Source organism: Coturnix japonica, chromosome 1 (genome assembly GCF_054131305.1).
Source record: "Coturnix japonica strain WE chromosome 1, WE-NBRP24, whole genome shotgun sequence".
NCBI classification, from domain to species: Eukaryota; Metazoa; Chordata; class Aves; order Galliformes; family Phasianidae; genus Coturnix; species Coturnix japonica.
In genome coordinates this window covers 48,915,349-48,927,803 of record NC_140663.1, presented here as the reverse complement: position 1 = coordinate 48,927,803, position 12,455 = coordinate 48,915,349, and the positions used below count along the sequence as shown (strand labels likewise).

The 12,455-nt window shown below is 42.8% G+C and overlaps 1 protein-coding gene across 2 annotated transcripts in view; it reads right to left on the bottom strand.

Moving 5' to 3' along the window:
* The window catches only part of CHST11 (carbohydrate sulfotransferase 11), a 148,659-nt gene that overhangs the window by 48,429 nt on the left and 87,775 nt on the right, over positions 1 to 12,455 (bottom strand). The window lies entirely within an intron of this gene.

The following is a 12,455-nucleotide window of genomic DNA, read 5'->3' as shown; positions in this document are numbered from 1 at the left end:
CCACACTTCTCCTGATTATCAGGAAAGAAAACACTCTTATTGTTGTTACATTTTTTTCCTCCCTTCCCAGGGAACAATTGATATTTGTGGTAGCTTTGGCTGTAGCTTGTAGAAGCTGTGGTGTAGGTATCATTAAATATATTGGTGGGTTCTGCGTGGTCATTCTGGCACCATTTATATTTTATACAATGCCTTCAGTTTTTCTGTTTAACCTCAATCATTTATCAATCATTCACCAATGCAAATAAATCAAAGTGTCTGGGGACCCTTAAACATAAAAATAAGGAGCTGTAAAAAATATTACTACAGCAATTAAAGACTCAAAAAGTAATAAACCCTACTTGCATTACACCTTTAGAAAGCCCTACTGAAATTAAACAAACATCAAATATCAACAATATGAAAGGGCCTTTTTCTTCCAGTTTATAATAGCTACTGGTTTATCCAGAGCAGAAGAGAATTAGAGTTATTTTTATAGAAAGTATGAACCAAAGGTGAATGTAAAGAATGGGGGAGGAGGGAAAGAAGTAATGAAAACGTAAATTATAGTAATCCTTTTTTCTAGCAAACTGTAAGAGCAGTTGAAAATGGGGCGTTTATCCTTGGAGAGATGATATGCTGGAGCTGTTGTGGCCGTTCAGTCCAGCACTGGCAAGGAGAGGACACATACCACTGTGTTTACTGTGAAAGCCTGATGATTAATTTCCATTAAAAGCTAAACACAGCAATGCCAGGGTGCCCTACAAGGAGCCCAGCCTTGGGTTTTATCCATGCCAGAATCCTGAGGTTTTGTCAAGGTATTCCTGCCTCCCTTTGCAAGAGGAACAGTGTCTAAAATGCAGCGAGTTTTTCCACCACAAAGCCACTGGGGCTGTGCTGTAACACGGGCACTCCCTGTACTGCTGGCAGAGGAGGACTTTCCCCACAGTGTCTTGGCTGGACTCTTTAGCTCCAGGCCAGGACATACTGTGAAGAAGAGCATACTGTTTTTACAGGAATACTGTAAAAACGGATCTTTATGTGGGTCTTTAGTGCTCAAGCAGCCATCTTTATTAAAATTTAACAGTGCTACAGTTATTTACTTCAGCATTTCTTACTAGCCCACCACAACTACCAACATAAAGGGAATAATGACTAGAAGCAAACAGCTTTTATGTCTAATTTTATTCTTTCTTTCTGCTCATTGTGTCTGGAGCTAGTTGACAGGCTTTGTGCTACTGAGCTGGAGGCAGCTGAGAAGCAAGCTGGGGCCTGAGGGACAACAGAGAGCCTGAGTCCTGCCTGCTTCTGCAAAGCCCTTTGGGCTGGTCAGGGCACTGGAGCTGCCATCATAGCAGTACTGAGTAGGGTGCAGAGCAGGAATGGCCTCAGGAAGTGAGGCCTGAGGTAAATATGCCAAGCCTCTCCATGCACAGAAGCCTTTGCAAAAGCCTTTGTCCTGTGGTTGCCACATGGAGGCAGGAAATCAGTCAAGGTGAAGCACGTAAAACTCAGGTCAATGCATCTCTCCTTCCTGTCCCAGTTTTTCTATCTTTCCTCTCTTCTACAAACCTAAGGACCTCAAGTACATAAATCCAGGGATGAAACTCTAAAAGGTACTGCAATCATTTCTCAGAAGCAGAATAATGAAAACTCTGCTTCTAATCCCCTAAATTTATCAATTGCCTCCAAAGTCTTCTGATTGTGAAGAAAATAAATGTCAGAAAGAGCTGCCAGTCTTCTGAAGGAATGATACTGGGGCACTGAACAACCCTGCTGAAGGTCATACCCATTGAGGCTTGTGCACAGCCAGTGGAAATTTCCCTCACTCTTATTTTGCAACAGTATTCTCTTTCAGTAGTTTCCTCTCTGCCACGAAGCGTTACATTATTACCTATGCAGAGCTGGTTCCAGCAATGCAAAGAAGATGGAGCTACCAGGGCATGTGGTACAGCCCAGCAATAAGCAGTGTAGCCATCAAGAGCAAGCATTCAGCAGAGCAATACAGCCTGTGCCAGGTGCTGCAACAGCACTGTGAAAACAGGGCAGTATACCCAAATGCACCCTGCACATCACACTTAGCCTCTCATTGCCCAATGGAAAGGTCTAGTGCTTTTTTTTTTTTTTTTTTTTTTTTTTTTTTTTTTTTTTTTCACGACCAAATCATTATCCTTCTCTGCACAGCTTTGACTTTCAGAGTAAAGGCATGCTGCAGATCTACAGGAGGAAGACTGAGGCTCAGCGCATACCTTGGAAAAGATGCCAGATGCAAAGGAGACATTGACAAAGGAGCTTCAGGCTCTGAGGGTGGCTGTGGGAGGCCTGGCAGAAATGCAGACAGCTGCCCCTAGCCCAGCACTCCAGCTGGATATCTGGCTGAGGAGCCTGTACCAAACATGCTGGGCAGCCAGGAGTTCACCAAGTCTTTCAAAAAGCATGGATAAAATAAGTTAAGATAGGATCTAAAGTGATGAATACATACAGACCTTCACACAAAGGTGCAGAAACGGCACAGTTCAAGCCTGACTCATTGTGTCCTTCTTACGTTGCTGGTTGCTTGGAGACTGACAGAAGGCACAGAGCAATGATACCAGCTTGGGAGCTGCTACCTTGCCTTATTTTTCTTTTCCTCACGCACATAATTTTCCTTTAAAGGCCTGCTTCACCTCCACAGATTGCTCTGCCCCTGTGGAAAACTACTGGAGGGGAGGTAGCCTGGTGTCAGGAACAGTGTCAGCGTTGTTCCACCCTCACCTTCCAAATCTGACTCCCCATGCTGGAGAAGGGAAGAAAGCATGCCTTTATTCCACCACTGGCCTGCCTGGATACTAAATTTTACCTTCAGCCAAAGCAGTCACAGATTGCTTATTGAGAGACATTCCCACACGTTTCCAACAGGTCACCCTGAAGTCCTCCAGCTTCCTTAGCCAGGAATAAATATCTGCAAATCCCAAATAGCGGTTGAAATATAATGGGGAACTTGAGTGTGTTCTGTCACTCCACAGGCAGAGCACAAGCAAGCTCTGATTAAGCACTGATTAATGTGGAAATCTTACTTTGCTCTTACCTGACATAAAACTGAGCAGTATAGAGACAATAATTCATAATTTAACAAGAGCTGAAATTTAATGCCCATTGTATCTCAAGTGCTAACAGTATCATGCTTCAAAGTGGGAGCCCCATAGAATACAAGCAGGACTTTTAGGACACTGTTAAATTGCATGGGTTAGAGTCTATGTTAGTATAAAAGTAAGGATTGCGTCTCCACTTTCAACAGCCCTGTATCTCATGTATTCTTAATAGCTGGAAACCAAGCAGTATGTGATGGCATAGGGTAACAAATGACCTCTTACTTCTCTATTTCAACAGGTCTTTATTCCACTCATCAATCTCATTGCTCGCACCAAGGGAATCAGCTAAAAGCTCTTCGAAGATACATAGGTGCACTCAGGGCACATCGTGCAGATTTTTCTAAAAAGATAATGTATGTAAGTAAATGATGAAAATTAAAGCAGGAGTAAAGAGGCTTTTGTGGGAATTGCAACACCTAAAGGTTCCCTCTCTGGGGACAGAAGGGAGAAGAAGAGCCAACCCTAGAGACAGTGGGGTGGTACAAAGCACCAATCGTGGCTTCTAGGCCTTTCCTCTTTGCAGAGAGAAGCTGCTCACTTCAGTTCAAAGCTCACTTCTCTCTCCATCCAAAGGGGCTGTCCCTTAACTTCTGATGGAGAAAGTGAATAATGTAAGAAACAAATCTTAAAAAGTTGCACTGAATAATTTGTAATTTCAGGAAGAAAGGAAAGTTAATGACAGAGAAGGAAAGCATACTGCAGAGTTTATTTACAGCCCACTCAACTCAAATGAAAGAAATCCCCTTCAGTGAGTCCAATTACCTCAAGACTATAAGGATTTGTTGTAGCTGCACACAGGAGCACAGGACAGGAACTGAGGCTGGGGAAGATCTGAGAGGGTCTGAGCCTGTTTCTTCATTTTCTCCCACTGCCCTACAACTGCATCCAGTAACTCAACCCAGGAAGGCTGACATACACTTCGACAGTAGTTAGTTGACTAATCCAAGAGCAGCAGGATGCAAAAATGGCTTAGAGCTATTACAGTCCCGTAGGATCTTCAGAACACACAGCCAACATCACTAGATCATAACAGTCTATCAGCAGTGCTTTGACCAGCAGGGCGCTGTAGAATTCCTGTAGGGTCTGTTCCTGCTTTCTCTGCAGAGACACAATACCTCAAAGTAAGCCAAAATCCATTCCAGAGATGGTTTTCAAAGAGCTGTTGTAATTGTCAACAGCTAAAAACAAAGCTTTCTGCAAGAATTCAAGTGAACTTGAAGTTGATGCTGCTTGTGGTCAATCAAGATTTCTCTTGAATGACCAGATAAACTTTGGCTCAGGGAAAAGACAAAATGAAATGTGAGGCCACTCTTTAACACTCAAATTTGTCCCCACTATTTAGTCTGAGCGCTCTGTGTCAGTGAAATTCTCAAGCCCTGCCCTGCAGCAAACCCAGTGCCTTGCAGGTAAAAACCAAACAAGCACATCAACAAAAACAAATGCAACTGTGCAGGCCAAAATTACACTGAGGGTGTATGCCAATAAATAAATAAATAAATAGAAGAGGTGGGGAAGGGTAATTTGGCAACCTTCACATCAGTACGTTCTGAAATTTGCAGATTGCTCCCTGTAGTCTCGGTCTACTGCTAAAACTAGTTTTGAATAGGGTCTTTTATTGCATTGCTCTCTGCCAGGAAAACCCAGACAGCTAGCTAGTGTATCCTACAATAAATAAACAAACATCTCCCCTTGTCCCCAAACACATGTAAAAGATGGATTTAAACCATTAGGATTTACTTAGCTCTGAAAGGAAATAATTTTTCACCAGACTAAAGAAAACCCCACTGCAACATAGGGACTATGGCTCAGATTTTCAAAAGAAGAGGAAAGAGTTCAAATTTTCATTTTCTATTGCATTTCAGTGAAGACTGGCCATCTAGTGCCCTCATTCACCATTCCCAAGTCCTTGTTTCATTGACAATTAGACTTCTATTAACTAACCTGAAGTTAAAAGAAGTAACAAAATGATTGTGAAAGGTTACGAGCTATTTTTAAAACAGCAGTTTACTTATGGCCTGCTTTTTCCTCCCCAGGGGCCAAACAGTTACGGCAAGAATAACACAGCTCATAGGGTACTAGGAGCTAAACTCTCCCCCAGATAAAGGCTTGACAGGATTTCCAAGCACCCAGCTGATAATAGCAAGGATTGTTCTTCACAGCTGAAGCTTCCTATCCAAATACTATCAAAGCATTTTATGCACAAGAATGATTGAAGACAGGGAGCACTCCTGAGATACAGGTTCGTTATTTACTTGAAGATCAAATTTGGCAAAGCATGTAAGCACCTCAGGATTGGGGCCATGGCAATATGCCATTATGGCAGCATTGAGCAAAGACTCCCAAGCCTTCCTCAGGTATCCTTTAGGCTCTTCAGGGACTACACACTGGGTAGTCCTTCCTCAGGAGCCAGACATGCTAGGATCTTGTCAAAGGACAAACAAAACCTTGCAATTGTGCAGGCAAGTATGGAATTTATTATGTTCCTCTCCCAGCACAGTAGTGAAGCCACATGCAGTGTCCAGGTGGGCCAGGAAGGCTGGACCTTATATGTTATCTGCAGCTTACGTAGACCTTGATAAAATCACACCTTGGGCCTCAGTAAAAAATTGAGTAGCCCATGTAAATTCAAAGAGGAAAGAGTAGATGTAATTCCATATCCATGCAGATTTCCTACCCCCCTTTCCAGCCGGAAGCCAAAAAAGCAAATGCAAAAGAGGAGATATAAAAGTCATTCAATAAGTTTCTTGACTTTCTTCATGTACGTATCTTCTCTTTGTTTATAACTCTGATTGGTACCTCTGATTCCTGACCTAAAGCACATAATTTAAAAAAAAAAAAGTTAAACAGGCAACATCAAGCACACAGCAGCATTCAGACTGCTAAGATCAAGACTCATAGGGACCTTTACAAAGTGTTTTATTGGTAATTGCTTAAACCATGTACACACCCACGCACCATGGAGGGTACTCACATTTCCATTACATTTTTGCAGAACTGTAGTACCTCATTTCCCTCAATCCATATGTAGGAGGTGCGAGATGCAGGGTGCAAAGCTGCCCTCCCACACCTTATGGCAGATCCAGCTCCAAAAGGCTGCTCCGCACGTCTGGGAGGCACTGCCACTCTTGGAGATGTTTCACACAAACGGAGGACAAGATCAACAAGGCACCTGCAAGAGTAGGCTTCTGCCAGTCTGCACCAACTGAAAAGGCAACTGCTTTCCGGCAGAACAAACCTCCGCTGCCACAGACCTGAGAGGTTCCTTCAACTGAGCTGTGCTGCATCCATCATGAATTGGCCACTGAGAATCTGATCCTAAATGTAGTGCAGCCTTTGCATCAAATTCCCCTTATGTGCTGAACCATAAGCTTGCCAAGCAGTAGGAAAGCTGAAGCCTTAAATAAAGAACATTTTCAGCAGTCAAGGCCAATGTTAAAAGCATAAGCATATGAGGCACTGTTTTCTGCAGTGAATTTATTGTACGGGCAAAGTAATAAACCATTTGCATTTGAAAGATCTATAGCATAACGATGTAGATTAGTAGCGCTTCTGTTGGTTTTTATCTTAGCACAAGGTAACTTACTGTTATCTTTCACAGGGCCCTTCTCGTAGCCTTTCAGCCTCCGTGGCACTCCAGAAAAGGCAGTTCTGTATCACTGCAGTGGTGCACAAGCTCATAGCTAACCCTGCAGAGCACTGAACCACTTCACAAAGCAAAGCTATCCTTTCCTAACTCCCAGCAAGGAAGGAGGGTGGGATAACTTTTAACATTGTTAATTATAAATAATAATTTCTCTAAATAACTGATCTTTAGGCTGGGCTTCAGAGGACTTTGTCCCTTTTTCACATACAGGTGCCCATGGATGCGTAAGTCCCCAATTGCAGCTGTCCACATGTCTGGGGTTCCTCTAGCAATCTCCCAGGCTGGCAAATTAAAGATCTGTCTAAAAAATCTGACACCATTCATGCACTTGAATGCTTTTAAGAATATGGGTTTGATCCAAAAGCCCATTAAGGGAAATGGAAAGACAAATTGATTTTCCACTGACTTTGTATTAGGGCCTAAACACGCAGTGCTGGTCCAAAGATCATCTGTATCTCTCAGCTTCTAAACCCTACACATTCAAAGCCTTAATTTGCAAATGTAGGCAATAATGTAAAATATGCATTAAGTACACCTTGGCGCCAATACATACACCCAGCTGCAGAGATTTCTAAAAAATCCCTGTATGAGTGGCCTCCACAAAACACGCCACCACTTGTGAATATTAAAGAGAGGCAGAACCAGAGGAATGCATGAGAAGACAAAGCTGAGAGATCTCGATTTAATCCCTCTGTATTGCTCTTTCTTTCAAAGCCTGCCTGCCTCAGTGAAAGCGGCTGATGGCTTTCCTGTGAAAGATGACTTGTCATGAGATGGAATTCATTAACAGTCAAGGAAAACATTAAGGTACCCAACAGATGATCAAGAACCTGGGACTGTAGAAGCCAGGAGAGGATTTTAAAATGTTTTGCAAGGTGAAAAATGGTATAACAAGTTACTAAAAGCGTGTGCATTTGAATTAAAGTATGTGAACAGAGCAGCTGCGAAGTTGCTGGTGGTAGAGCAAAGGCCTTCCTACAGTGTAAGGAATGACACAGATACCAATCAGTTAAGGATCATTATGGCAATTGAATTAAAGCATTTACTTGTTCCCCAGAATATTCATGAGAGTTTGAGCCCAAAGACCATTTGCCATGCCACGTTTTCTCTCTGGTAAAAAGTGCTTCAATGGGAACAACTTCAACAGCTGCCTAGAAGGACAGGGAGAGCAAAGGGCTTGGAGAAGTTTTCCTATCTTACAAAACACATAAGGCACATAATTAACATTTACAGTTAATAATGAGCATGAAAACTCTGCCAAAGCCACTGTACATCTTCCTGTAGCCCATTTTAAATACAGAAGAATCAAAACTTCTTGAAAGCTTGTGGCTGCCAAGAAAATGATGCATTTCCAAACTTGAGCAAACAATACTGGGTCAAGAGAGCTTCCCATTCAAACCATTCATGTTTGTCCTCTTGGTGAGAGTAGTCATGGGATTCAAAGAACACTTCATTTATTTGAGAGTGCTGGGGCAGCTCTTCTACATCAGCACATCCCTTAAGACCTTCATGAGGCACTTCCTCCGCAGCTCAGTGCTTATCACCAGGCTCTGCTGTCTGAGGAGGCTGGCGAGCACCACAAGCTCTGAATGAAGCCTTTAGAAGGGGTTCAGAGCAGCAGTGATGGAGACAGACTGCCTGACGAGGGAGCACACAATGCATCCTCTGTGCCAGGAGCTGCGCCTGCCACTTGCCCATATCAAACTGCCTCAGCAGGGGATGGTGAAGTCACATCTTCAAGTGGCACTTTGTGATACATCAGCATCATGCCTATCACCTCGTATTTTTCTGTAGGAAAACACTACAATGACATCTCCACTACTTTTTCAGTATTAAACTTTCCTTAAAACTGCTGCCAATTTCCAATTTGGTACAAGGGGGAAAAAATATCACTCAGAGTAAAACAGGGATCTCAGTCTCTTATCCCTCTCTCCCTTCCTCTCTATTCCACTGGGGGAAATATATATATATTTAAATACTTCTATTGGTGGTGGGAAGTAAGAAGATATATCATCAAGGGCCTTTACCAGGCTGAAATCCCAAAAGATGACAAGTAAATGCTTACATTCTGTTGGCACGCTCCTCTGATAATTCTCATAGCAAGTCACAGAATTCATAAGGAAAACACAGTGCCTGCCATTATGCACAGTTCTCACTATTTGTTAACACATCTATACTAGCGTTTCTTTTTGTAACACACTGAATGACTGAAATACGACAAGAACATTGGGACTTGAAGGCACTAATGTTAATAATTTCCATAGCATCCAGTTGCTTAAACAAACACCATCTCCACAGTCTTCCTTTCGTTTGAAGAACCTCTCTCATATGTCAATGGGACAGCTTTCAAGTCTTTGCATGAGCAATTTCAACATCCAGCACTGATTCTGGAGGTACCCGGCACACTGCTGAAGTTTCTTTGGCAGGATATAACTTTCTCTACCCCACATGCATCACAGTTGTTCTGACAGATCTCAGTGGTGGGTATACCTACAACATGTTCACTGCAACTGGGCAGAAGGAGCTATCATCACTGTCATCATCAGCCTACTACCATCACCCAGATGTGAAGCCGCCACAGTGCTATGATGCACGTATTTTTCCCCACAGGGAAAACACACACCGCCTTTGTTGTTCACTGTCTGGGCTGAGGAATTTTAATTGGCTATTTGTTTTTAATAAAAGCTTCAACATCACTACTGAAAAACTAGTTGAATGTTGCAAAAATGTTTAATCAAAAGATCTTTCTTTTTCTTCAGAATTTAGAAGCAGCTTAGGTGACAGCTTTACAATAGAGAACCATGCGCAGGACTAAATGTCAGACCTGCACTGGTGCACAAGTCACCATTAAAGTGTGCTGCTTCTGGAGAAAACTGGTTTTAAAGGCACAGAAAAAAGGTAAATCTTCCTGCTCATTTGAGCAATTCAGGATGAAAAGAGATTTGGGGTTTAATACACGAGAATTTATGTTCTTTTTTCTTGCTCTGAGACCAACACACCACCCTGTGCCTAACTACTACACATGGCAGTGGGTGGTCTTGCAGGGATCATTAAAATGGTAACTCTGGCTCTGGGGAGCCCTGATGTACTTTAGGCAATTCCCTGAGAATGACTTAATAAATTCACATGAAGGTTTAGCACAGAGGTCTGAACTTCCCAGCTGCTTTGTATTTAGGTGCTCAGCCTGCAGTGATACAAGCATGATGTATGAGAGATGGTTACAGGGCACAGACAAAAACGTGTACTCATTTGCACACCAATCGTCCTTCCCCTTTCGTCCAGACCAGATCTTTCCCCAAGGTTTCTTTCTGAAGATGAGATCACTAGAATTTTCCCTGTCCCCTGCAGAGTTCTAATCACATGTAAAGCAGGAAGGAAAATAATTAGCAGATTTTAGCTGAAATCCACTGCGAGGTTCTTTTCTTTGTCCACTTCAAGAGAGATTATTGGCTACCAAACGTAAGATTATTTTCTTTAAAGCTATTTCAACAATGCAAGTATTTGAATCAACTGAGTATTTTAATCCAATTTGTGATTTTTCATGGAGATTGAATGCATTGCAATGTCCAAAGTTGCTGGAAGATGATGTCAGCAAGACTTCACAACACTGGATCAATAACAAGGGTAAGAAAATAAGACATTGAAACAACAGACTGCAATATTATTTTCTGCAGAACGGTCCAAGAGGTGAAACAGTACCAGCTGGAGACACAGTTTTGAGTACTCTGACAGATCTTCTTAGAGAAAGTAAAATTTTGCCTGCAGCCTTTCAGCTCGCATCAGTCACTCTCTCAAAAAAGGAGGAAATCTCCAGCTGACGTTCCAGCACTTTTGCTGTCAGAGGCAGATAGCCCACGTGTAGAACTGCCTAGTCTGCTTATTTCACATACATTCACACCATTACATCAGGAGCGAAAGGGCAGATCTTAAGTTTACCTTTCAAGTCAATGTGAATGATTTCCATTGACGTTAATGGAGATTTAAATCAAGAACTGCTCCTTATCTACAGCTGTATTTTAACTGATTAATGTTTCAAGCGTCTGGCTTTACAAAATGACAAGAATCTCCAAAGAGTTATAGGGTATCTTAAAGTTTGGCCCTAGTTTTCAGTTTCTCCTGGTTATTCTTAGAAGTCTTGTCCTTTCACTTTCAGACTATGTGAAAATTTGGACTTCCTCCTGTCCATAAGCTCCTTTCAAACACTGGAAGGCCACAACGAGGTCTACCCAGAGCTTTCTCCTTTCCAGGCTGAAGAACCCAGTCTCAACATTTCTTCACAGGAAAGGTGCTACAGCCCTCTGATCATCCTTGTGGCCCTCCTCTGGACCCACTCCAACAGCTCCACACCCAACTTGTGCTGAGGGTCCCAGGCCTGGATACAGCGCTCCAGATAGGACTTAACAGGGGCAGCGCAGAGGGTCCTGAGCTCAGCATCCTTACTGCTGAACAGTGTTTGGGGTGAGATCTTCAGGGGTATGGCAAGAGACAGACTCAGAAGACTAATCCCAGCGCTCCCCACACTGCAAGATGTCTTTCAGATCAATAGGACAGGTCTACCAATTGCAGTTTATCTAGCATTAGTCCTTTAACACACCCCTGCTCGGGCAGACATTGACCATCCCATTCCTCACCATTTTACAGCAAGCTCCACTGCTGCCAGAACACAGCAATACAAAGTGCTATATCCTTCTCTACTGCTGGATGCGGTGGTGTTGTCAGTAACACTGGTTTTGCATCTAGACACAGAAAATCACTAGAAGAGTTTTTAATAAATTAGTAGGGATGTTCACGCTGTAATTAAATAAAATGTTAACTATTGCATTTTCTCACTGTACCGAGTCTTGCCTCCTCCCACCAATTTCTATCTGCTAAGCTACCTTAAGATAAATTTCATTTATTATGCCTTCATACAAATCTCATTACTTGCTCAATAAACAGTTTTGTTTTCCTGTCTGGGCAACTCTCCAAAGAAAGGCTGCTGCACATGCTTTTGCTTTTGTAATTACTGATACACTGTGTAAGAAACTACGACATGTTTCTGACAGACTAATTAAAGGCAAAGAATGCTCTTCCTGAGTCCTTGATTCAGTTGTTTTTCTCCCCTTGGCTCCCTCTGTAATCTCCACCAAGTGATATAACCTCTCTATGTCTCATTTCCCCACCTGTAAAGCAGGAACGGGAACCTCTCATCTGCTTCACCAGGATCCCCGTACAGTACACCATGACTTTAACTGCCTCCTAAGAGATGCTGTAATATATATGCATGCTTTAATACAGACATCAAGCAAAACCAAGCCTGTAGGTCAACACAGTTGTCCTTGTAGGCTCCTCCAGCAGTGACACAGCTCTTGTTCAGCAACTCTGCACATCCACCTCTGTCACACAGGGAACAGCAGACTACAAATACAGTAAGGGAAAGACAGAACTTGAGGAAATAATCCAACTGCTCATTCCCTGAGCTGCAGCCCAGTTTGTTTCACAGGTCTGCATGTCATAGAATCAGGCCATGTAAAAAGCCAGCCTCTGTCTTGTCTATAAGCTCCCTTTACAATACTGAAAGGTTGCAATGAGGTCTCTCTGAAGTCTTTTATTCTCTGTCCCCTCTCCTCTAAGTGGTAACACTCCCTACACATGGCACTGTCCCTCCAGGTCCCACACCATGTCCCTGTCAGGCTGTATGATCAGGATGGCTGCAGGGCCTC